At 38.6% G+C, this 27,924-nt stretch overlaps 1 pseudogene; it reads right to left on the bottom strand.

The window, feature by feature from the left end:
• Positions 1 to 48: 48 nt before the first annotated feature.
• On the bottom strand, positions 49 to 27,032 carry LOC121635268 (annotated as a pseudogene).
• Between the last annotated feature and the right edge of the window lie 892 nt (positions 27,033 to 27,924).

Below are 27,924 nucleotides of genomic sequence, written 5' to 3'. Positions count from 1 at the left end.
TACATTTTTAATTAGAAAAATAAATGAAATACAAGATTCTGGTGACAATTTATGTACAGTTTTATTACAAACATCAACAAACATGCAAACAAGGTTAATACAAAAGTTACTTAGGTGCAAAAAAAAAAAGAAAAACAGTACGTATTGTGAAAGAGTTTGCAGAAATTGAGTGGAAGAAAAATATTTTTTCATCTTAAAATAACAGGTAAGGAACAATGCAAGAAGAATATAGCAGTTGCCGTGACACATATGCATATCATATATGCATATATTTGACGATAAACACACACACACACACACACACACACACACAAACCTATTATGACCAAGAAGTGTCTTTGAAGCATAGTATGCATGAATGCTGCAAGCTTAGTCACACCTCATGCACCACCGTCTTATCGCATCATACCAAGGCTTTGTAAGAGTGCTCAGTGTCTGAGTACATCTGAGGCACTTTTCATGTTGACTACACTGCAGTCAGAAAGAGGAAGTTCAAAACGAAATGTATGCGTCCTGAGTCTTGACCTTCTTGCCACACCTTAAAAGATAACCTAAATGTGTGACTTTATTCCGGGGTGTAAAATGAGGCTGCAGCACACGTATATTAGCATGAAAAATATCAGAAATTTGAACACTACTTGAAGATTTTACGATTATCAGACAAACAGGGGGAGATAGTGTAAACTGTATCTGCCGTGTCGAGGGAAAACCCCCCCGGACACTGACTTCATTTTTTGCCCCATTAACCTACCAAGCAGAGATACAGAAATGACTGTCCTTGCAAGGCATACACTTAAAAAAAGAAGCAGTTCACTGCTTTTGTGTGAACAATAAATAAACATCCACCTTTCAGTGGTTCCTCTTTTTACTGCAAGCTTGTAACATTAAGCAGATGGTTGATTAATTAAAGCCACAGAACACCGTAGTTGACCTGAATGCAAGAGTTGTTTTTCCTTTTGATTTCACAGCATAAATAAGAAAAGTCCTGTATAATTGTTATTGTATAAAATCAAATACTCATAAGTTTTGAGACAAGGTTATACGTGCATGTGTTTTTTTGACAGAGAACACTTTACAATTATTTTTGAAGTTTAAAATTGATGTATCAAAAATATCATCTAGATTGAATATTACATTATTTTTGCCCTCATTAAGAAGAATAAATTTCTTAGCAAGGTATCTGCTGATATGGCTGCACCTGCAAACCTTGACCACAGGCTCTTAAAGCACGTTAAAGGTGTCTGAGCCTATTCATTGGTGTAAGTCTAAATGTAGACTGTAAAATTATTAAAAAACAAAAACAAACAAAACAAACAAAAAAACCACATTTGTTACTAAATCATTGAAATACATAAATATTTGTTTTGTGCAACAGACAGCAGCAAGCTTTTAAAAAAGATGTCACATAGGATGTGTAACCTGACGACCTCATTTTAATCAGTGAATATGTTTTAACTGCCTGGAAAACAACAAGCATCAAAACAAACACAAATCTATTAGTTAGATCAAGTCTATTTAACATGAGAAAATACTGGCATGTTTATATTGCCATGAATATAACTTATATGTGCTTCATCTCCTGTAAAAGTCATGTATTCTTTGGTGGTTTTGTGCATTTCTTCAAGCTGTGAAACAGGTAACTGAGAGCTGAGTATGTTATATTATGAAAAAAGGAAAGAAAAATAATCACAAGTTGTGCATTCTAATGGCTCGTTAAATCAACCTTAGGTTTTTATTCTGGGTAACTCTGTAGAATCCAGGCTCAGGTCACATTTGTCTAAGTCTCCATTATTGGTCTTCAGTGTTTCCGTCCCACAGGTTGTTTTCTGTATTGTCGATACAGTTTCCTGTATCAGAAATGCTTTCATCGTTTTTGACTCCATTCTCCCCTACAGCTGATTCATGAATGGGACTACCTCCTAGCTCATCTGCAACCTCGGTAACTCCTTCATCCTCTTCCTCTTCTTCTTTGAGAGCATCCGGAACTCCATCCAGACTAGAGTCGCTGAGAAAGGAGTGGGCAGTTTGGGTGTCATCCATTGACAGAGGGGTGTTTTCAGGGCTGCCCACCAGGCTGCTGCCTGCTCCCAGGGTGAGAGGCACCTCCTCCTGGTCTTGGTCTGGATCCTGGTCTTTGCTGCAGTAGGCGTAGCGGTGGTTCATGTGCTGGGAGTAAGAGCCTGAGTGAGAGAAGCGCTTACCGCACTTGTCACATTGATAGGGTTTCTCTCCGGAGTGAAGCCGGCTGTGTTCAATCAGATGGTGCTTATGCTTGAAGGCCTTGTTGCAAATCTTGCATTCATGGGGACGCTTGCCTGTAATCATACAAAGAAGCGGCTTCTATTCAGTGAAAATAGTAGGTATGTGCTTTTTTTAAGTAGGAAATGTATTTAACACAATTTCATTAAATATTTTAAAGAAAGTAATAGCTTTTTTATTTTTTAGCTTTGTGTAATGACCGGAAGAAGTAAAACAAAACAAACATGGAAATCACTTTGTGGTACTTGTATAAACAGTGCTTTATAAATAAAAATTTGATTGAGTTAAAGACCTGTGTGCTCATATTTGTGTCGGAGGAGAGAGCTGCTCTTCTGAAAGGTTTTTTCACAGATGTCACAAGCGTAAAGTCCCTCATCTGTCTTCCTCAGCCTTTTCCGTGCCGGCCCTCCTTCCACCTCGAACCCGTCATCAATTAGAGACAAATAGTCCAGAGAGCTGCGATTTAACATCTCACCCTGCAGGACAAACAGGGTCAAACAGCAAAAAAAAAAAAAATCTTATACAGAAGTCTTTACTTCAGTTCACTTTTGAAGCATTTTACTTTGGAGATCATTTGTGTGGTAAAGCTTATCTTGATAATTTAGTTTGTGCTCCATTTAAACGCTGAATGAAAGGCTTACTCACCATTACACCTTGTCTCTCCTGGTAAATCTTTTTTAATGCAGCCTCTGCATCTGCTTCCATCATGTAACCTACAGGAGAGAGAAATCCCGGGCTGTTTGCTGCTTGGCTGAATGGAGTTGGTGGTATGCCATCATGCATTGAAAACCCAACACTGGACTGATTGAAGATGGGAAACCCGTTACATAAAGAGCCTGGAAACACAGCAGCGCCAGCACCGCTGAAGACTGGGTGCTGGAGCAGAGACAGATGTGAAGTCGGACTTGTTCTACCAAGCTGCTGTGTCTCAAGCGCTCTCCTCTCCACTCTGCCTAAGATGCCATTAGGAGTTCTGTTGCTCCCTCTCTGCTTTGAGAGCTGCTTGGGCAAGGAGAGGTCCAGAGGTTCATTTTGTGCAGACCAGGGACTGCAGGTTCTTTCTGGGGTGAGGAGATTTCAGGATGGACAGCTGGTTAGATCAAGGCATGCAGGTGAACTGAATCCTGAGGAGGAAACTCTTTTTCTGCCTCGAGTGATGACAGCTCTGGGAATTCATGTATAATCTGACTTGGAACTTCCCTTCTCCTGGCTGGCCCAGAACATATCGTGAGGACAAGGGTCATGGTGGGGTGAAGGAGACTGCTTTGCGATCAAAGCTGTTGTGGTACAGAGTGCCTGCTGGGTTTCTGTGATGGTGACTATTTCCACAGAGTCCATTGGTAACTTCACTTGTTTGTTCTGTTTTCTGGTTGAAGAACAGATCTGGAGAAGAATAAGGTGGTGAGGAGTGATCTTTCTTTTGAAACCCCTCAGGCAGCTCCACCGCCTCTCTGTTGATCTTACAACAGGTAACGCTCGTGCTGCAGGGAACTGCCAAGTTGGGGAAAAAGCTGTGAGCACCAGCGACATGTCACCCCGAGTACACCTCTCTCCACTTCACTGATGTTACTTCAACCCTTCTTCTGTCAGGTGACACTTTTTTTCTCATGGTCCTCCTCCGTTGTGAACAAACCGCCTTTCTCTACATCTTTATCCATCTCTTCATCTTTCTTTACATCTTTGTGAAGCATCTCCTGCAGCATCTGCTCAAATTTGGTCCCAGAGTGACGATAAGGCAGCAGAGTTGTTTCTTTAGCCAAACTGGTCCTCAGCATGACCTCTGGCAAAGGCTCCCAAAGCCTTGTCAGATCTGAAAAACCATGGGGGCTTGTGATGTTCTGGTTGAGGTCATGGAATGACAGCTGGTGAGGATCTGCTGGTACTCGACCCAACGGCCTGCTACTGTCCTGGTTTCGTGAAGCCAACACAGAGCCTTTTTCATTACTGGATCTACCCCCTCCAGCAGAGGGAGATGTTGGGAGTGAGTGTAGGTAAGAGCTTTGACTATGTCCATTAAATGTTCCACCAGTACCTCCTGTGCTCCCCACAACATGCCCTCCACCACTAAGACACTTTTTGCTGCTTAAATGGGAGCTGTAGGAACCAGAGTGAGAAAAGCGTTTCTTGCAGTTGGAGCACTCGTAAGGCTTCTCGCCTAAAAGATGAGACACAAAGAGCAGGCGGTGAAAATACGCCAAGACTAAGTTGAAAATTCCTTCAGCATGGACGTGATCTTTTTCCATAAGGATCTTGTCCTGTACTGAATTATGTAAACTTTTTTTTATCAACACAGCAGTTTAGTTATAATTTTAGACCATATAATTCTCAGAGTAAGTAAAGGTTAGTGATTCAGTGGAGACAATAGCAAATTGATGGGTGAGTACAGCTGTTTTGATGTTATTCTGTCTCACCGCTGTGGATGCGGAGATGCTCTTTGAGGTGGTGTTTGTACTTGAATGCCTTCCCACACTGCAGACATTTGAACTTCCTGGTCTCAATGCCTTGGTCTAAAGTAACGGCACTCTGGAATGACAGGACATTTTCATCAGTTTGATGCTGCAAAACATACGGGAAGCAATTTCAGGGTATGCAAGGGAATAATTGTCTGTCAAATTAACCCAAGCTTTTCAATAAACTAGTATCTAAAACTAAATAAATAAATATATATATATATATACATAATAAAATACAACGTAGAAAGGATTTATTGTAGTTAAGTTTTTTACATTTAGTTTCTTTTAGACTGTGTCTCACCTTGTCCTGTATTTGGTTGTGGAGTGCTAGGTGCCGCTCCATCTGTGACCTAAAGTTGGCAATGTATCCACAGAACGGACAGACCATGTGCCCCCCCTCCCTCTCCTGACAGTATTTAACATGGTCCCTCAAGAGGCTCCGCGCTGATACGTCCTGTGGCAGAATGGGCAAGCCTGCTGGCTCCTGCTTCCATCTGGAGGCCAGAGAAAGGCGACATTTTACAAAGACTAATTAATTTTTTACATGTTCATTAAAAATATCCATTCATCCATTTCATAAAGCATATTATACTGTTAATGACTCCGGGGCCTTAGAAGTATCCAAGCATGCATGAGCACACACTGGACTGTATGTCAGCATATCAGGGAGCCACGCTGTATATTAAAGAGGCACCTGTAATCACACTCTTGTGTTCCCACTCTAATATAGTTTTGGTAATCTATATTAAAACAGGTAAGAGCTTTGGCCTGATGGTGTGACAGCTCTTCTTTCTGATGTCCTTTTGTTTGTGTTTTTTTTTTTTTTTTTTTTTTTTGTTTGTTTGTTTTGTTTTGGGTGCATCTTCAATACTGTCAGTGGCAGAGATGCTCCAGCAGTTGTCAGAATAGGATTCTCTATCTTTGTATCCTAACAACAGACACCAAAATTACATTTTTTTTTTATTCATTTTGAATTTTGATTTTTTTTTAGTTTTCTCCACATATTCAGAACTTTTTGTTATACTTTCTCAAAGTCCAGAGGTGAACTTGAGTAACATTATCTTTATGGTGCAGTGAAAAGCAGAGGCAACAGGCAATAATATGGTTATTCAATTAATGGCTTAAGAGTGCTTTAGTGGTGACAATGACAATGACAATGACGTGATCTTCTACTTGAATCACTTACTAAATTTTTTATAAAAAACATTTTTGCCATTTCAACAGTTTCTTGGAAAACGTTTGATTATTGTGTCAGGTTAACAGTTGGCAAAAGCTTGCAAAAGCATTAAAATAAAGCCTTTTATTTCCATTTGGTGGAGTTGGGGTCCTGTTTGTGAGCCAGTTACTTTACTGCAAGAGTACAGTTGTGAAGGAAACCCCTTTTACTGTCTTTACATCCTCTTGTTAAAGGTAAATGCTGCTTCAAACACTTTTGCTACACACGTGAGAAAACTAAGTACAACAGAACTTGGCCACTGTCTGCCTATAAGATCTTGTTGTCTGAAAATATCATTATATTAGTCATTTTCTGTGGGGTGAATATTGTATACAATATATAGTGATGTTAAATACTGTATTTTGTAATATTGCAGTCAATAAATAACCACATATGGCACAATGCTGAATGCAAATTAGACTTTTTTATATAAAATGTTGAAAAAAATTTATTAAAAGTGTATGAGCTGTGTAAACTTGATGAGGGATCTTCATGAGCTGCCATAGCTGTCAACAAGTTGATAAGTCTGTGTTCTGTCTTCTCAGGAACTTTGCTTTTACAATCAGATAAATGTGTTATCACTGTAGTTTGTATCAGGTCACTTCTTGAAAACAAACAACGCCACTGATGTCACATATTTTTGATTTTATATTCAGTAATATGCCAGCTGAGGGACATTTTACCTGCTCCCTCAGGTGAGCAGTGCTGAGCTCCTGGTGACCAGATGGCAGGAGGCAGCTCATCGTGCCTGCTGCTCAGATGGTATGCTGCTGGTTTGCCGTTGTGATTCAGGTGATCCAAAATGCTCGCCGAGGAAGAGGCCTTCCTCAGCTGGACCACAAAGTTGTAGCGGGCTAGATTCTCTAAGGCATTCTGGGAGTCCGAGTTCTTACCTGGTTTAAAAAGAAATATTGCAGAGTGTGAAACATTTCTAAATGGAAATATTTTCAACCATAAGGCACATGGTTATGGCAAACTGATCTGCCTACAGCATTTAGAAACACCCTAATTTTGATACTTGCGTACCCCCATTTCTGTTGGTTGCAGTTACACAAAATGCTGCAATATTTAATCTGTGTATTAGGTTTAAATTCTGACTAAGATAGAAACTCAGTAAAAGGCAGAAATAAAGAGACAATGTTTTGAAGATTATGTAAGCTATCCAGACAACAGAAAAATGTTATACACTAAACGAAAGCGCTTGCTTTGGTTAAGTAATTTGTAGTGAAGATGCAGATTCATATATGTATTGTTTTTATAAGCTGTGGTTTATTTAAAAGCTTTTTGATTTCTACATGATGAACCACTTCCTTGTCAGTGGGAGCATCAGTGTAGTTGTGCCTTGGCTGCACTTGTATTACATATATGATTTTTTTTAGTGTCTCAGAGTTTGTATATGCTTTGTTCATACATTCATGTGAGACAGCAAGTGTGTGTATTTGTGTGTTACAGAATGGGAATAATTTACAAAGTGACATTGAATCTAATGGAAATAAATTGTTTATGTAAAGGCAGAAAGATAAAACAATAAATTCAAGGAGCCGGTTGGCCAGATATGGAACTAAAGTTAAGAATTTCTTTCTGGTTCCTGCCCTTGAGAACAGTGACAGGCGGGCGGTGAGACAAAGCCACAGATGTACAAGAAGAAGAGAGGGCGCCTCCTATCACAACTCAAGCCAATCAGCTTTGCTTACAGTGACTTTGAGGAAGATTTTTCAAATGTTTGCAGATGTTGGCATATTTTGAGCTGTTTTTATGTGGTGAAGGGAAGAGCCTGTGTGGTTGAGTGTTGTAAAAACTCAGCTTTGCCTTCATCAGGCAAGGCCAAATCACACAAGGCGAGGGAGCTAAGTGATTGTTAGTAGGCAAGCCGTATGAGCCTTTGATCTCTCCTAAATAAAAGAGAAAGCCTCACGTCGTGCAGTGCTGATTTCAGTACCGTAACGTCACCTCTTTGATGCATGGAAATATTGTGACATTGTGTGGGATGAGTTCTTTTGTCATGCTTTCAGAAGACTGCCTTTTCAAAGAGAAGAGTAAAAAAAGGAACAGCTTGTAAGGAAGGCATGGTTTCACAAGGAGCTGATATGAAGGTGTATCTACAGGGCTCTGAGAAGCATCATGACTGACCGTCTCTTGCATCAGAAAAACACCACAAACTTGTTTACACATACAGTAGTCATGAGCGGCAGTCACATAAATATGTTTGAATTTTACATACATATTGCCTGGCCACAATCTTAGCAAGGCCTTCATACTTAAAAACAAATTATTACTGAATGAAGAGAGTATTGTTTTTTTTTATTTATTTATTTTTCTAAGACACTTTATTTAGTTTATAACTTACAGTACATCCTCAGTGGTTCCTGATCTCCCTCTCTATTGCTGGATGTGTAGATGCCGTCCTCCTCAGCCTTGGCCTCTGACTCCACCTGCGCCCAGCAGTTCCTGATGCCAGGGCTGAGGCTGTGAGGCTGCGTGGACTGAGCTGGGCTGCCGGGCTCCTCCGTCCCCTCGCTGGGTGTCAGGCTTGTCTTGTCCAGGTTCTCATGACAGTCCAGGCTCCACAAACCCACCTCATCCTCCTCCTCAGATCCCAGCGAACAAACTTGTTCAGCATTCACTACAAGATGGAGAAAAGACACGAAGACTGATTAAAAAATGCAGCAAATGTAAAATCTGTTTATTTAGGTTTTAGGTGTAAAGTAAAAAATGTTATTGTGAATCTCAATTTTAAATTAATATTATTAACGCTCATCTTTAATCTCTTTAGTGCTTTATAGTTTTAATGTTTGTTTTTTAACCATTGTTCCGGATAAATTTCAGATTACATTCAGTGGAATAAGCTTCAGTATGCAATTAAAAAAAATGAAAAGACACAAGGAACTGAAACCAAACGGGGAAAACACAACTACATATTCAAAATGTTTTGGTAAATTTTACAGGTTAATATTACAAATGTTTGAAATGGTTATTTCTTTTATAAAGAGTGCAGATTATTATTGCTTGCATTTCAGAGTTCTCCTTTGTAAATGAGGACAACATTTTTTTCTCGTGAAATTGCTTAGTGTGTTTCTAATCCTGTGAAACTCTATATGGTTTTGTGCATTTTGAAGAAATTCTAAACACAAGTGTTTGTTATCTTATTATTGTTTAAAATTTTGGCCATTTCACTATTTTTACTATGTTATTAACTGACCTTTCAGCCATTTGATAATAAACATGATTTATATCATCATTTCAGAAAGAAAAAGAAAAAAATGCAAAGAAAAATTTTCTCTTCCTTTTTTTCTTAGTGTGAACTTTTGTTAAATAATAAGTCTAAAAGAAAAACTTTAAAGTATCAAAATAAAATCACAATTTAACCAAAAATGCTCCACTCTGTAAACACTGTGATCAAATGTTAAACCATAAAATACACCTTGTTGTAGTCTTAGTGTTAATCACCACATGTATACCACATGTTGCCCATAGTTTGCATTTTTTTAAATTTAGTCTTACTTTAGCTAAAAATCTGTAAATGACTGTAATAAACACAAAATAAAAAAAATTTAATAAAATAAAAAAGATGCCTATATTGTTAATATCCCCACTTGTAGAGTAAAACCTTGTGTAAGGTGTATTATGACAATGTAACAAGTAAAAGTAACCTACTCTTCACTAAAAACTTACCCTCCGTGCTCAGACTGCAGCAACACTGGAAAGGCACATTACTTTTTCCCATGGCAAAAACAATAAATGAATAAATCACAAACACATGCCTGGGATTTCAGCTGTAGGATCTTATTTCCAAAGCTTTTTTTTTTTTTTTTTTTTGAGGACGCTCTGCCTTCTTGTCGCTGATTGGCAATATCTAATCACAACCAAGTAATGACCACTTAACAACACAAATAAACTCTTTGAAATGTGTCACCAGAGAAAGCCAAACCATTGTGGAGGGGTGGGTGACATAGGCTGTGCCAACATGCAGTCAGCTATATTTATTTTCTATGTTGTCGGGAAACAAGGTTTTTTGATTAGCATGCAGTTTAAAAAACACAGAAATACGATATAGCAATGCATTTTATTTTTCTACTTAGCCTTAAAAGAGTGCCTCTTTTCTCTTTTCATTAGATCAGAGAGAAAATATGGTTTCACAGCTCATTAAATTTCACAAAACACAAAGATTATTCATTAAAATGTCAAAACAACAGTAAGTCACTATTGAGAGTTTCTTTTTATTTGAAGCGCTCCAGTTACGCCCTTACTGGCTGGTGGATACATTAATTGATGAGAACTTTGCTTTCAGCTCTTTCACATTTTCACCTTTGACCCGCAGCACATAGGCAGTCACATAATTCGACAGGGGGACATTATAGAAAGTTTGATCATAAACTTTTCATCACGAAGGCAGAAACACTCAAACAGACTCAGTCTGATACTGAGACACCAACAGGAGTCCCGAAGCTACAGAGGGGGCGGCCCACAAACGCTTAACAATTATTCATTTAACTAGTTAATCTCAGAATATAACTCCTACATGTGTCTCTGTTTGTATCAGCTATTTTTCCTGCCTCAGCTTTTTAAAATCCCTGTATAAAGTACACTCATGCCAAATTCTGATTCACCGAAGATCAGTCAGCCAAAGCATGTTTCGTTTAGCATACGTGCATGTGGAATGATTTGTTCTTTTGTGGGGTCTGTTTGGTTATCAAATGTGTTTTACTGCAGCACGACAATCTATGATGTTATGTGATTTAGCTGAAGTCAACCTATAAGTCCCACAGGAGATTACTGGGGTAATGGGACATACTACTGGGACAAAATAAGAGGAGAATCTGGTCAAGATTAGCATCAAACTGGCTCTAATTTTCTCTCCCATGACAGTGAGTGACACCGAGTCAGCATGTGCTGTCATTACTGAGCACAAAGCTGGAATGGATTTTATTATCTGGTTTACTGATTTATTTATTTGAATAGTGATTGCATCCCTCAAGTAGGTTATTTTCTTAGTTTGAGCCAAACAGCAAAGTCTTTGAACAGCCAAAGAGTTCTGGGACTGCCTGCAATTAGAGCATGTGTGTAAAGCTATAGAGGAGCTTTAAATGCTGGACTCATGCAATGTGAAAGAGTTTTAAGAAAGTATAAAGTTTTAAATACAGTAAAAGGAAAACAGTATGCTTCTACTGTGTATGCACTGTAGAGTGCGTGGGAAGAACATGACTCATATACTGAGAGTAATAACTGAACTATGCTGCATCATGCTTGACATTGTCGATCACTCTGTCTTCTGGGACTGTTTCTGATAGTTTGACAACAACAGCGTGTTCACATGAAACACATCAGCACTATTTTAATCTATCTGATGTTTTCCCTATCTGACAGTGACTGAACATCTGAGTGACAGTTGGCCAGGCTGCCAAAAAACAAGTCTACGATTTTCTTTATTTCTTTTTCTTTTAACACCAGTCAAAATTTTACATTGGAAATACACAGCGTCTCTCTTACAATGCGGTGGTGTGTGATCCCGCTTGACTCTAACCTGATAATCTGATGACCTATGGTAGTTTCTTTTAATATTTACACAGTTGAGTCAACTTTCCAAAGTCAGAGGCAGATAATGATTGAACATCTTTATGGGCAATTATGCGTGGGACACATGAAGACAGATTACACAACATTAAAATACAAACCACAAAGGAAAAAAAAACAAAAAAAAACTGAAATAAAGAAACAGTTTCAGCGCTGGTCTCACTCTGCAGTGTTTATATACCAGAGGGCATCTACTGTACAGCAACACGCTAAGCTGCAGTTTATTTTACGATGCACACATGTGATCTGGTAGTGGCTCAGTAATTATGTGGCTAAATGGTAGGCATACAATAATTACCTTGGAATTACCTTGTTTGTTTCTTTTGGTTTTAAATGGCAACAAACAAGGCCAGGCCCAATTTACCGCACAATGTAACCAATCCAGCTCTGCTTATTTTTACAATTAAACAATGTTACACCAAAGCTTGAATAACAGAGATATAATATTAACAATGCTATTTAATAGATTCAAATTCCCTGTTTGGGACAAAAACTTTCTATAAACAACTTCCCAAGCAAATATTAATTTGAGACAATCTGGTTACAGAAAACTCCCAAAATAAAAATAAGCAGTACTTTAAATCCCTTGATCAAAGCGTAAGACATTCCTTATAAGAGGAATTTGTGTAAGATATATGAAAAGTTGTAGTGTTTATGCATTGAAAAAACAACGAACAAACAAACAAAAAAAACTATTATATACATCTTGCGTGCAAACACCTAAAATGACCTCAATTAAAAATAGAATATTAGCCAAATAGTTATTCTAAAAACCTGAGTTCAAGTTTTTATAGGTTTTTATATATTTAAATTAAATCACTATTTAAGATTTCTAGCATCAATAAATTTATTTAGCCACACAGAAGAAATAGGAACCTTGTTAAACATCATTTGTACGTCATGTATGTCAGTGTGATGTGACATATTCATGTAGTACATATGCAAGAATACAGTACCATCTAATTCATGTCATACAGTACAGCATGTAGATGCTAAATGTGTCAGATACAAGCAAAGATTCAACCAATTAAATACACATCAACATTTATAAAACCTACACAAAGGTTGTGCCGGAATAAAGGTTGCATGCTAAATCTAGTTGAAGGTGCTAGTACGTCGTTTTAACACTCTTTTTATACATATGTTTATTTAAATACATGATCTAAAACTGTTTCTCATGCTGGCACAACAGAGTTGGTTTTACTTGCGCCAAAAGAAACACAATGGTATCTTAAATTCTGTAAACTACCACATGAAGGTCAGCAACATCCACATGCTAAACAACAAGCAAGAGCAGGAAGTATAATGTCATTTAACAATACCTATGAAAGCGGCTCAGAGGAGAGGTAGATCCATATTCATCTGCAGACTGAACTTGTGTGACAGCGATCACCTCTCTTAAAATTTATCGCAGAAAGCAAACATATCACATAGAAGAAATTCACACCGTGATGGCTCCCCAATTCATACCTGAGGTATGACATTCACAAAATGAGTCAAGGGAGAACCGCAACCAAGAGCAAACACCTCCCACTTGATATCCCTCATCTAAGCAGACACTCACTGACACTGTAGGTGATGGTGCCTTCTGATTAATGGTACAGTGGCTTTTTCTGGTTTGGTTTTACCTGCATTAACACTCAAAAGTACAAAGAGCACATTAATATCAACGTGCTAGTCAAGTTTTATCTACAATGATACCTACCTAAATAATAACAGATAATTTATTTTTTTATTTTATTTATTTTTTTTTTTTTTTTTTGAGAAATATTAAAACTGTTTTTGATAACAGAAAAAGGTCAGCTGAATTGTCCAAAACATTGAATTTTCCACTTAGTGAGTGAACCTCTTTATATAAATTTTCTTCCCGGCTGTGCAGATGATACTATGAATGCTAATGGATGATTAAATTATCTAAAATTACATGTTAACCAATAGGAATGATGGTAATGTGGCGTTTTACTGCACTTTTACAGCATTTCTGTGGCAGATGAAAGGACGTGCAAACATTCTTGTCTAATGATTGTGAAAATAACCACAAATATATTGATATGAAAGTCCAAGTTGCACAGTCAAGTTGAAGGTTAGCAGAAAGAACTTTCTTTGCTGACTAGTAATAAGGCAGACACACACACACACACACACAAAGAAAAATTTATATTCGCTGACAAATCAGTGAGACTGAAAGTCTGAAACCATGATGGAGACTCTAAAGGTCGTATTAGTGTGGAGGAAGAGATGCTAAAATGCAATGTGCAGTGCAGTTTGTGATTCTGCATTCTTGCAGTGTGCTTGGTACACAGTGTTGTGGTGTGTGTTAAAGTTAGTGATAGAGGTGTAGAGACCAATGCATGAAGAATGCTGCACAAAGCAAAAACTGCACAAACAGCAAGAGACAGGAAAAAACAGATAGGAAAGAGGTTGATAAGAGAACGAAAAAGGATGGAGGAATTCAAGAAGAAAAAAGATGAACAGACTGAAAGTGTCACATCAAACTGTCCATAACACAAATCTCCCAAGTGATGTCTAACTGTGAAAAACACACTACAGGGGGGAAATTCCCTAAACACATAGATACACACAAACACATGTAGGGTATAGAGAAATGCAGAAAAACAAACAAACATGACCTTTGGGCAAATCTTGGTGCAGCAAAACAATATAATATGATCAAATGCAACAAAGAAAATACACATCAGTCAGCATGTGTGCATGCTTGCATGTGTGTGTGTGTGCACAAAGCTCCAACAATATCGCTACAGGAATCAGAGATAGAAAAGTGGAAACCCATTCAATGTCACAGCAGCAAAGTTACGGCTCTCCGCCTTTAGATGTCCTGCTCATTAGTAGACACCACCCCGTCAGAGTATTTAAACCACCACCACAGCATGCACAGCCGGTTTGACATCTGGACTTTGAACACTGCAAAAAACAATCAGCTAAAGAAATAAACGCCAAGCTAATTGCCTCATATTGATTAAGGCTCAGCAAGGACGCAAGGGCGTACAGCAGCAACAGAGATCTTTAAATTAAGCAGTGATCTTTAAGCTGTGACACAATACTGAAACTATTTCGCCTTTGTTCGGTGTAGATTCTACTGATTCATTTCAATTATGGCCCTTGTGACACAAAAATAGAACTCTTTTGGCATTTTATTAGCTTCAAAGCCAATGAGCCACTCACAGATCCTCACAAAGTTGATTTGTCAACTAGTTACACTTTTAGTGTGACTGCGCTGGTGTTAGATTCATTATTTCTATGTGCGTAATTTCAGAGTATACTTGGCAAATCAAAGTACTGCCCCCAATGACATTGAATGTAATACTCCAATGCTGTGTACACATGCCTTGACTGCTCTGAAAGGGCTGAGGCATTTGAAAATTGATTGATATCAGCTTTGGTGATCAGTTTTCTGTATCTAGATGTCACATCGCGAACCACATATGCTTAGTGGAAACCTGCACCAATCTGACTTCAAAAGAATAACAGATTAAAACAACGGCAAATAAGCAGATACTGTGTAGTTAAACCAACGCAGGCAGCCAACAAAGCTGTTACTTACTGTAAAGTCTGTATGTAGCAGGGAAAGCTCATCTACCTCCAGAAGAAACAACTTGTCTGCAGCTGTCATTTGTCTGTTAGTATCTTTATCTTTACCTTCAAAAATAAATAGATAAAAACATAGCCAGCATTTTAGAGACGGAAAGAAAGACAAGTGGTGAAAATGAGCAGACACGAGAGAAAGATTCAAATACCTTGTGGCCCATACCACAAAGAAACATATATGTGTTGCTGAAGTGAGAACACTGAGGTACAATACAAGAAACAGATGGAGAAAAAAGAAAGACACTCACCCCATCTTGTAGATTCCTACCCCTTAAATGTATTCTTAGATTGTAATGAATCAACTGTAGACATCTATGATATATTTTTGTGGCCTATAATGATGTTAAATGATGCCAAGCACAGCCCTGACACTCGCTTGAGCAGAAACTTCAGTTTCAAGAGAAGAGGACAATTAGCTTATAGTTCAGCATATCATTAAAACAAGAAAATGTAATCTCTTTTTACATAGAGGGCATGTGGTTTAACTTGAAATTTCTTAGCTGATGGTAATCACAGATAACCCAAAACCAACCACATAGGGTTCAACCCTCTAAACACCAAAGTCACAAAAATTGCGACAAACACCAGGAAGAGCGCTTAAACCTGTTTCCACTTTCCACCACTAGGTAGCAGACATGTGAGTCTTCAGTATAACATTACTGGTAAATGTGGGGAGGGTGGGGGGCTCTATTTAACGTTTATGAGGAAATAGCATTTGAAAGACACCATATGGAGCTGATGAGGAAGCAGTCATGGTCGGGCAAACAGAATGGATTAGCCTATAGAAGAAAAACGCAACATATCAAAACGCTTTTTCATTGTAGTACTTTCTCAGCTATTAGCCATCTCTGATTCTGGAGGGGAATATTTGCCTCCTGGCGATGATAATTGGTCATATAGCGACAGTGAAAATGATGCTTCTGTTGGAAATCCCAGTACGTTCGTCCATAACAACAACATACCTGAAGGAACACGTGGGAGATAACAACTCTGAGGCACAAGGTTGGGGAGGCAGAATTTCAATATTTAGGAGAGTTTAGGAACGTGGTAGACGCAGCCGGGAAGGAAAACCTAACACTGAACAACCTGTGAGAGCAGCATAGCTCCAAATAGTATTATAATTATCGATGATGATGGCTGGGTGTATTTGAAAAATTAGAAAGTCACAGGTAGATCAGACAGTTTGATAAGACAACTGGGTATTTTGGAAATTAAGATTTGATAACTATGATAAAGTATATATCCATAGATATAGTTTGACTATCTGTCTAACTAGTCATATATTTGGTAGTATTTTACTGCAATCATAAACTGTGGTTCATATTCAGCATTTTTTTTTTTTCCATTTACAGTATGCCTTAAAAACTTTAAAAACTAGGGTGAATATAAAGGTTAAAATAGAAAGACCTCTAATTCTACGAAGGCTTAAAAGAGAATAAACAAACAAACAAAAAGACTGAATTTCACTATTTTTTATTTTTTATCTGATACTGCAACACAACCTAGGTGCTGTGAAAAACATGAGTGCTAATAACTACAGAAACCTATGTGTCAGTTAGCTGTTTACCCAACAGACTCGTAACATACAGCATAACACACATACAGCAATCAGTTTTCTCTTTGCAAAAATAAGACAAGGTGTGAGTGAAGAGGTGTGCAAGAAGCCTGTGTGGTTGTCAGTCTCCTTCCTTTCGAGGTTTCCTGTATGCAGCTGCTGCATGTTTGCCAGCATGTTAACCTGTCCTGTGGACCACCACAATGACATTTAAATAAAAAAGAAATGTTACCTTGATTAACACTGGTCTTAACCTTCAAAGCAAATCCATGTGGTTTTCAACATTTGTGCCACTTTTAAACTTGAGGAATAGTTAGCATCTAATACAATAATATAAACTCATGTTTTAGCTGCTTAACTAGTTTTATTACAAGTCCATGTGAAAGCGTGTACTTTAAATTATTTAAAATATAGTTTTAATATCAAATAATTGCACATAGTAAAACTGAATGCTTAAACATATAGTATCAATTAGTTAGTCAGTTAAAATCAGTAAAAATATAATTCAAGACATTTGCCATTGATGGAGGTGCAGTGGTGAGCCACTATGGGCCCCAGAGCAAGGACTTAACCCCCAAACTGCCCTCCAGGTGCTGAAACATGGTGGCCCACTGCTCTAGAGTAAATCTAGAGATGGGTCAAATGCAGAGGCTAATTTGCCACTTGGGATTAATAACGTAAATATTCATTAATATTATCATTAATTACAATGACTAACTGCCTGTGACGGCATCCATCATCACCTTTCTCATTGCAACACCACAGTGAACTTTCACAATGAATTAATTTTCCATCAACCTGACAGCATCATTCTGAACTTCCCTGCTATTGTCATGCTAAATTATTCAGTCTGAGTCACTTACTTGGCCAGTGACTAACCTTCAGTGGCAAACTCAGTGAGCAACTGTGTTCATACTGTGTGTATGTACATATGTATAAGGTTATGTTAGCACAGTGTCAGTGCCACCGCGTCCTGTGTGCATCTGCTGCAGTGGAAGCAAAACCAGTGTTTGTGAAAAGGTTAGCTCGGTTAGAGGAACACGTTATTTCGAGTTGGCCCTTCGCCTCCTCCTGTGGCCCGCACTGGTTTCCGTGTACCGAGGGATCAGTGCTGGAATGCAGTAACGGTCACAGAGGGACCCACGCACTCACCACATTGTGAATCAAAACCCAAACCCTACTTCATTAGGATCCTGTCATTGCAGAGACTCTCACACCACTCTATAAATACCCCTGTCTCCCCCCTCCAAATTTGTTTTCCCTCTTTTCTTACACATGAAAATGCTCAGGGACTGTTCCAGCTTTCTGATGTGGCTCTTTATTTTGTACACTGGTGCAACAAACCACACAATAGTGGCTCCTTTTGAATATTAAAACATTCTCTGAAAGCGTACAAAGGTTCTGAAGTTTTTTAATAGGGGTAAACGCTAAATAAAACTTCTCTTTGAGCTTAACAGCTGAGCAGTGTGGGATTTGGTTGCTTCAACTCAAGTTGTGACTACATTACTCAGAACAGATCTGTTTTGAGGGTGAAACAAATATGTCTGGTATCCCACTGGCTTTGTCTAAATCAAACTTTGACAAATGAGAAGAGTTTTTAATTGATGTAGAGTCCTTTAAAGGACTGTATTAAAGGCCGATGTATACAAGATTTTTGAGGAACATGTAGATATAAAAGTTCACAGGAAACCACATTAAGGCATTACACCTGTATGCACCGAAACACAACAAACTCCCTCAACTGGCACTCACCCTGATATTCATTCACTACAAATTCAACAATAAATCCAGAGTATAGTATACTATAGTATGATCAAACACTTTACAATGTAATAATACATTTTGCTTCATTAGACATTGCTTCTAACTCAGGCATTCAGTTCCTCCCTGGTTAACATACAAAAGTGGCGCCATCCTCTGGCCCACAAAGACATTACAGCCACCAAAATGAGCGATGATGATACGCTGAAACATTTCAAGTAACCACATGTGACCTCGAAGGCTTTGAAACATAGAAAAGATGTGTCACTCTACTTTTATTTCCTTTGTCTTTCTCTCAAACGTTCCTCGCATGCCTTCACACCCAGTCTACGCTCCCTTTGTCCCTGCTTGTCTGTCCCACTGCTTTCCTTTGTCACTTTTTCTGTCCTTGAATGCACCCATAAATTCATGCAGGCAAAAAAAAAAAAAAAAAAAAAAAAGAGAAGAAGAAGAAGACACGTTATCAAACTGGTCTTTTTGTGGTTATGAAGTTTTCATTTAGAAGTCGAATCATACTGCATATTATTTACACACATCCATATATTAGTTTGAGCTTGGAGCATATATCTGAGAGTGTGAGTGCTGTGCATGTGAAGCCCAAACCAACGCCTTGAAAAAGAAACTAATTAAAGTCATGAAGAAAAATGCAAAGACAGCAGAGCTGCACAAGAAAGTGTGTGCATGTCATTACTGACCTGGCCCATGTTGGAGAAAAAAAGTGATGGCAAGAAGAAAAAGAGAGAAAGAAAGAGCGAGTGTAAAACCTCAACCGGTGAAATAATGTACATAAAAAAGACTCAACAAGAAAAACGTTTAAAAAGCAAACTTGGGGAGTTTAAGAGGATCTTTGATGTGTATCAGAAGAGGAAAGCAGCCTTGCGACTGGGACGACAGTAATTTTAAGTCAAAGCAGAAGGCTGGCTGACTGGCTGCCTTACTGGCTGGCTGGCTGACTGCCTGGCTGACTGACTGTGGTCTTTGATGGCGTTGGCTGTTTGAAGTGGTTTTCGGGGGATGGGAGCAGCGTGTGGTGTCAGTGGGACAGGGGAGAAGGGGGGAGCATGATGGCGACCGTACAGGACTGGGGGAGTCCAGGCTGGGAGGAGTAGAGGATAGCTAGATGGAAAAAGAGAAGAATAGAAGAGACATAATGGATAAAAATGGAAAAATCAGCAAAAAGGAGAAAAGACTTAAGAATAGAGATACACAGAGACAAAGATAAGGAGGGATCAAAGGGATGACAAAGACATGAAGGAAAGAAGATGGACTAATGAAACAGAGATAGCTTTACTCAAACAAAGACAGAGAAGGGAGAAAGATGGATAACAGATGATAGCCAGAAAAAGTCTGTTGATGGGAGCAAAAAAAGAAGAAGTGACAAAGCAGTCAAGGACATAAACTGTCCAGATCTGTGTCTTTAGAGCCCTGTCCCAGTATGAGGCTAGGATACATTCACACCTACCTATTACTTGTATCATTTAGATGACGTTACCTCCCTCTGATATGCTGCCAGGCTGCCTTATGACTTATTTCTCCTTCCATCCTCACTGCAAAGCTGGACACGTGCACTGTATAATCATAACTACACTGTTTCCCTGAGGTACCAAAGTTAATCACACAGCCACAAGGGGAAAAAGACATGGATTCCACACTACAAATAGTTTTTTAACCTTGCCTTTCCATTTTCATTTATTAGTGACTTACCTTTCAAATTAAAAACCTCCCAAGTTTAGTAATTTTGCAATACCTAAACCTGTCATGTACCATGAGAATTTCTTTAAAGCAGATAAGGCTATCTACTAGATTGTTACATGGTGATAAATGACAGAGTGGACTAGTGTATACTGCGTTGCTTCCTTTCTAGCACAAAATACTTCCGATGTATGAATCCTGTTCTTTATCATACCTGAACTAAAGATGAATTCTCATGATCCTTCAAGGTTCTTTCACTGCTAATAAATGGAAATTTGACCAGATTTTCTTGTCATATTCACCTCAGAAGCAAGTGCAGAAATTACATTTTTTTTGCTAAAAAAAAAATCTTGTATTTTTTGTCTAATTGTTATAATGTTAATCTGTGGTGCGTTTGAGACACTGGATGGATAAATGGATACATACGCGAGAAACATCTGCTGAAGTAATGCATGCACTCACTCTCAAACAGATTGATATAAATAATAAGTGTCTTTTAATAAAAAACTGCCAACCAAACAGAAAAAAAGGGAGGTTAACTTATTGAGATGTTGACATCTAAAGCCTCGACTATTACAGGTGGCCTAAAAATCTATGAAACATCCTTTCTCCATGATGGAATGTGTTTACTCCCTACTGAGTAACTGTGTGCATGTACATTATCTCTGTGAAAGTGTTTGTGTGTAGGCAGTGGGCGGAGGGGGAGGAGGGATTAGATAATGTAATGTGCAGGTCAGATGAAGGTGGTACCAGGTGATCACAGGTACAGAGAGACAGAGGGAGAAATGAGGAGTAGACTAGCAATCGTCTGCCATGCCGTACTTGTTGTCAGTCCTGGTTATACTTTTTTTTTCTTACCTGGGCAGCCAGAAATAGCAGCACAACAGCTATTTCCAAAAAACGAAGCTGTGGTGGTGGACTGGGCAGATAGATTTGTTAACTCATATTTGGGTGTACTCTCTTTATGGTTAAGATGTCTGCAATGTCCCAGGTTGTACTGGGCAATCAGTGGTAGTAGTAATTAAGAAAAAAAAAATGTGTCACCACTGTATTCTGATCAAGAAAAAAATAGTATCTGAAAGAGTACATAGCTGAGTCATTGCCGTGTGTGTGAAATTAGCTGCTTTTGCAGAACAGTAAAATGAGATTGCACCTCTCACCACTGGAAACGTGGATAGCACTACCATTTACAAACTTTCTAAAGCCTTCGTAATAAATTGATGAATTAAGAAAAATCACTAATTGGAATATTATCTTTATGACCAGTAATTTAATTGATTTTACATTATTCTCCCATTCAACAATAATATTAAAGAACCTGTGATAAGTGGAGTAAAGAAAAGTCAATCACAGAGTTAGAATGCAATGTTCTCCTGGGAAACTTTGCCTCTACTTGATGGCGAAGGCACTCTCAATGCCAGCAGGCTTTCTCAGCCAGGTCATGTGCTGCAAAAACCTTCTAAAGAACAACTCTACAAACATGACATTGACCCCAAAGTGTCTGCCTCAAAACCCTACAGTTCCAAGGCTGGTTAAGCATATAATGATATCCCAAAACAAGTGATTCACAGAGGTCGAAACCTGCAACTAACTGGACCCAAAGGTCAACCAAGTCAAAGGTCCTGTGATAAAGGCAGAGCCAAAAAAATTGCTTCTCCTGCCTTGACTGTAACAGATACAGACGACATACTAAACTGTTTGTCATTCAACCTGCTACCTTGCTTTATTATCTAGTCCCTTCATTGAAAAATGCTGACAAACTCATCCAGCATTGTGGGCCTTTTAATGCTGCCTGCCTGGCTGCTTTCTGCTTGTCTCTGTTTCTACTCCTTTCTCTGCCACCCATCTGGCCCTTGTAATACATGACAGCTGAAGTAAGGTTTCCAAATTAAATCTGAGGTGTGATAAAACAGCACATATCTATAAATTGTGTGCAGTGAGACTGCCTATCTGGATAGTTTTAGTCTCTTTCTTCTGTCAAACATATGCAACATATCAAACACACAACTCCAGTCTGCCTGCAGTGAAGGAAGATCCACAAATAGACTCAATAGTGAGGACAGATACCAAAGCAATGATGAAAAGCATAATAATAGCCTAGCATTGGGAAGACATAAAGAATAAATAGGATCAATTTGCAGAATCAAATCTTACAGTTTCTAAACTGTAAGTCCCTGCAGCCTACCAGGTAGTGTGTCTCTTATGAGTGAACAGAAATGCTATATGGTTAACAAGCTCCAGGAAATACAGTTGGTGATTAAATGTGTGAAAAGCCACACACCTTTATACATAAATGTGCTCACACTGCGTCTACTAGTGTTCCAATTTAAACGTGCGATCCATCTACGTACTGCATTCGTTTCTGCTTGTAAGTCCTGCAATCGCTGTTCTCCTCCTGGTTGTCATTAAGATGTTGTAAATGATCTTAACAACTAAAGTGGACAAGTCCTTTTTCTATATTGTTTAAATACAATTTTAATGTTAGTGAGCACACCTCAGAGTTTAGATATTTGTTTCATACATTTAAATGCAAATCAAAAGATGCTTTTCTAAAACCATTTTTGCTTTAGAAAGGACTGTGGCAGCCATGTGCGGGAACATGTAGTTAGGAATGGGGGTGCTTTGGGAACTGAAATATTATAATATGCAATTAAAGAAACATGAAATATTCAAGAGGTACCCAATCAAGAGACTTCCTATTACTCGTGCAATGGTATGGCTTTAAACAGACAGATTAATGATGGGAGAAATATGTGATGACTGGAGCTGTGGAACATTGAGAAGCAAGTGAGGAAGCACTTTGATTATCCCACATTCTGTCACCCATCCTGACTCTTCTGTCTCTGCCCTCATATACCCCTTAAAACTTCCATTTCTCGTCTTCAGAATTGTTTTTGCTGTCTCCAGCCCTGTCAGCCCCATCAGTTCTCCACCTCATTCATCCTCTCTTCTTCTATCCATCCCACCCGCTGGTTCTGACGCCTGAGCTGAGTCCCTTGAAGAATCCTGGTAATAAACTGTGGTGCCTGGGCTCTTCATTGCTGTCTCGGTTTCCCCACCCCTCATCCCTGAGCGCCGCTACATCTGCCATTAAAACAGGATCGGCCCAAAAAGTCCAGCCCCACTCTGTACAGTGCAAGATTGTTGGTGTTTCAATTTCCAGTGTTTTCCTCTTGTTCTCTCTCTTTTTCTTTTTCCCCTCTTTTTTTTGTTGCTTGAGTCCTTTGTGTACAGTGTGCTATGCTCACTGTGGCAGCACTTTGCCAGAAAAACCCACACAAACACAGACACACACACGTATGCACGCACATGCACAGTCACAGACACACAGCTGGGCCCCAGCTGCATACAAAGACAGGGGTTTGGAAATCAATGAAGGAGAAAGAAGAAAAGGGGAAAGGAGTTTAAATAAATTGGCACTTGAAAAAAGAGGAAAACGAGAAAGGGAGTGAGGGAAACTGAGAGAAAGTTCTTAAGAAGGCACAGCAACTCAACAACAGAATAAGGTTTTTTTTCAAAATAACAAATCAGAAAGTACAAGACAACAAGAACAAATATGTTTGTGGTAGTGAACATCAAACACAGTTTACATCGGATTCAAAAGCTTGACAAGGCTGTTCAGTAGTACAGATGTCACTCTGGTGAAGCTGATGTTGACTAAGAGGAATGGGAAAGCCTGGATGCAGAACCGTTACAATAAATAAAAAGGGTTAAAAACAATTAAAAGTGAAATCGAAACTGTGTTGCCTCTGCTAACTGTGAAGAAGAGTTACAGAACTATTAGGTGACTATTTTGAAAACAAAAGACAGAATGGACTTTGACAGGCCATTTAATAACGGCTATCATACAAAAATTGAAATGCATTTTCAAAGATATTCTTTAAATTCTCTTTTAAATGATTTTCTTGTAAAGAAGCTACAGTCATAAGCACTGTTAGTAGATCAATTCATTTTCATGCTTTTTTTTTTAGCCAGTTAATAGAGGTTATCCTTTTAAATGTGCGTTGCCTTTCATGATTCCAGCACTGTTTCCAATCTGCTAGCAATGAAGAGCTGTAATTTCCTCACTTTGCTTTATATTGCTGAACATTGACGGTTTTATTGAGGGAGACAGAGACATAATCAATAGGCGCCTTGGAGTGAGAAGAAAAGTCAGCCTATGTTTTTCCTCTTTCTTCTGGTTTGGAAAAGATCCCCGAATCTCTGTCTTATGAGTTGGGCCTGCCAAATTCATTTGGTTTTATCAAGGACCTTTAACTCCCTACTCACATTCCAATTCCTGCACGCAGCTTTAAGACACGCATTTCGATGCTGACATGTAGATGCACACACATAACACATCCACTGACATAAACCTTTTACATGCACCGATGCATGTGTGACATATGCTCCCTATAAGTGCACACCTAACAGAAATATTCTCTGATAATTCATTAAGGAAAGCTAAATAGATGCAAAAGAGGAAAACTGTCCCAAAGTAACATTCTCACAAAAAAATGCGTTTAAAAATCACAAAGATAGCATTGAGCAATGCACTCTTTAGTGTGATACCGTTAACTGCATTAGTTCCCTTTTTTTCCACATGCATGTTTAAAATTTCTTAAGTTCTCCAAATCCCACCCTAACTTTTTAACTTTAGAAACATTTTTACTAGAAATTGACTGAAGGTAGTGCTTATCTCTCCTGTGAAGCTGTTGCAGAAATTAAAGGAACTGAATTGTTTTTGTGGGTAGTCTGATAAGTGACAGGTTCTTGTCAGTTAATGTGCCGTTTAGCTGATTAGGTTTCACAGCACTGTGACGCTGTTGATTTGTGAAATAGAGTGCAGGCAGTCGACAAACTGCTATAAGACAGGCAAAGGTGAGAGTGTGCGTGTGGGTACCAATGCATTTAAGAGAAGCAGTTAACACTAAGCAGTCAGAGAGGATCTCACTATGGTGACACTGCCCAGCTTCACACCTTTCTGAATAAAATGAGGAAACACTCACAGCCAACTAATGAACACGAAAACTGACTCCTTACAGAAAATAGCTGCATATCAGTTTAGAGGTAGAATAAATAAATTGTGTGGTTTGTAGCAGAACTTTGTAAATGTTAAACTTCAGAAAGCTCTGGAATTTGGCTTTTTTCAACTCTAAAGCTCTGAGTGATCGCAAGATGACAGAAAGCATACTGACCAACTCAGTTCTGGTTATTTTCTGGGTTTGGGGGCTTCATTTACATCTACAGTAATGGCTTTTTTCTGCAAAGAAGGCCACTGTCATTTGTCACTCAGGCACTTTATAATCAGTTGCAATATTTGTAATAGGATTACTCTCAGGTTTTAAGATTATATTGAGATTTGAGACAATCAGAAAGGGGCTGAAAGTTAAATTGTGGGTTACAGAAACGTTCATTATTCAATGTTGTGGATAATTTTAGAGTTAGGGGTTGGGGAAGTAAAGTTTGATTCACACATATATTTTCAGTCCACATTAGAGGGTAACAAGAACAAATATTATGTTACTGTAAATGGGCAACAGTCTGCAGGTGTGTTTATTCTTACTTTTGTTTGTGAGTTCAGAGAAACACATTAACAAGACACTGCCTGATGCGTGCAGAACAAAGTCTCAACAAAGTTTCTAAATTCATCATGTTGTCTAAAAGTTCCTCTTAGATCTGTTGAAGGAAGTATATTCACAGAAACCAATGACTGACATCATCTAAAGCCAGAAGATCAACTCAAGATACCGCTAATTCTAGATAAGCTGATTGTTAGTAATGTGAGAAAAATAATGATCAAATCTCTTCAGTGTGCGGTAGAGGGATACATTTGTCAGTGTACTTTGAACCACTTTTTAAACCTTGTAGGTTTAAAGAAAAAGGTAGATATCTATATGAGATATGATTGTAAACATTTTTCAAATAGCCTATTTGTCATTCTATTATCGGTATCGCCCACATTTAGATATTTGTGTAGACCTGTTATTTTGAGATCTAAAAAAAAAAAAAAACAAAGAAAAGAAAAGAAAAAACGTGGGCTTATACACTTAAGTTCTTCCATTACTTTGCATTCTGTATACTTAAACATTGTATTGAATTTGCAAAAGCTACAGCATAGACAAAATGCCAAATCACTCTACACACCAAGACAAAGAATGCAACAAATAAGAGAGCAAAATAAAGTTTTAATCTCAGATAATCTATTTCAGGGACATAATGAAAGACTGTATGAAACATAAAGAGGTACTGAAGCTTATGTGCAATGGACAATATGTTGCTGAACAAACAATATTTCTCAGTAAAGAGAAATGGTAAACGGTAAACGGTGGTGGATTCTTCTAAATTGTTAACGTCTTCTGTGTAAAGTAGAAACTTCACTATTTTAATTGTAAATCTAAAAAAATTGTACAAAGCCCATGAGATGTTCTAAAAAATAAATAAATAAAAAGACATACAGTTGTAGATTGTGGATTATGTTAAACTGCCTGCACATTTCATTCGAGTGCTCAGGTAAGAGTTCAGGTAGATTGATGCCAGTGGCTCTCCACTAGACCAAAACGAACTGCTTATCTATACAGTTTGTGTGGCAAAACCCTCCGAATGCACGAAGGCAAAAAATTGTGTCTGAAAAAAAGGTTTGGTGTAGCAAACTGCTGTTATTAAAAAAAAAGTTAATTGTCTTATTTTGTTTGTTTATTTTAGCTTTTGTTTTAAGTCTAGAGACAACCAGCGCGGTTTGCACAAGGGCTTCTGCTGCAGCAACATCTGCTGCCCCATCATTTACCAACTTATTCAAAGTTTCCAGCGCTGAACGCTTCTTACCTCGATTTCTCCTTGGATTGGCTTGTTTCCTACGCTTCCCCCTGCTTTCTTCTGTCATCGTCCCGCTGTAGCTATTTTCAAAAAAAGTTGTCCAGGGAGCAAAGCGAGTGTGTGACCTGAGAGCCTGCCTGAGAATGAATGGTGTTGAGGCATCGCCTTCGGTCACAGCGGGAGACGCGGAACTTGATGGGACTCCAGGCAGAGGCGACGAGACGCGAGGAGGGTGATGTCAGCAGCAGAGGCTGGCCCTGAGGTCAGTCTTGGCACAGTAAACATACACCTTCCTCGAAGTAAAATGCCACTGAGACCTACTCGTATAGTCTGACCGTTATACCCTTTTATTGGCCAACTTTGACAATTATTCCAAATTCGCTACTCCGCTTCCTCTCCAGTGAGGGAATCCCGAGAGTCAACCTTGTTATTTCCTATAAACAACGGGGAAATACAGAGGGAATACACGTTTTAAAGGTATCGTGTTCTCTACGCACAGTTGATCAGATACATAATTAATAGTCTATTTGTTCTTATTAAACAGTTCAGACTAATTACTTTGAATCATTGCCTTACTAGGCATTACATGAATGTTTGGAAGATTCCATTTTATTCCATTCTATTTATTTGTGAGCTTTTTATACTCTAACTGATCGGAAAAGTTAACTCCTGTACTTACAGAGGTCTCAGGATCATAAATTTAGCCTGCTCGATGACAAGGTAAAATGAAGCCGTTAAGCAGCTCTTTTAGCAACATTTTCACCACAAAGATATTATATTAACCGCAGGTTAATGAGAACAGGTATGTGCTCACCCCCTCTACTCCCCATCTCCCCTTTATGTTTTATGGGTTCACTGCTTCACTGTTATGTATGTCGCACCTGCGCTCAAGTGGCCTGGAGTGGACCCCGTCCTGTGCTCCATTCACCCCTGGATGACTGTAGGAAGTGGTGCATTGACAGTCCTTTGTGTTGCAACCTGGGCTGTAATCTGTTTTGCAACTGAAAAAAACATCC

This window comes from Melanotaenia boesemani, chromosome 3 (genome assembly GCF_017639745.1).
Source record: "Melanotaenia boesemani isolate fMelBoe1 chromosome 3, fMelBoe1.pri, whole genome shotgun sequence".
In the NCBI taxonomy this organism is placed as follows: domain Eukaryota; kingdom Metazoa; phylum Chordata; class Actinopteri; order Atheriniformes; family Melanotaeniidae; genus Melanotaenia; species Melanotaenia boesemani.
Note: the sequence above shows the minus strand (reverse complement) of the source record. Positions and strands in the feature narration are given on the sequence as shown.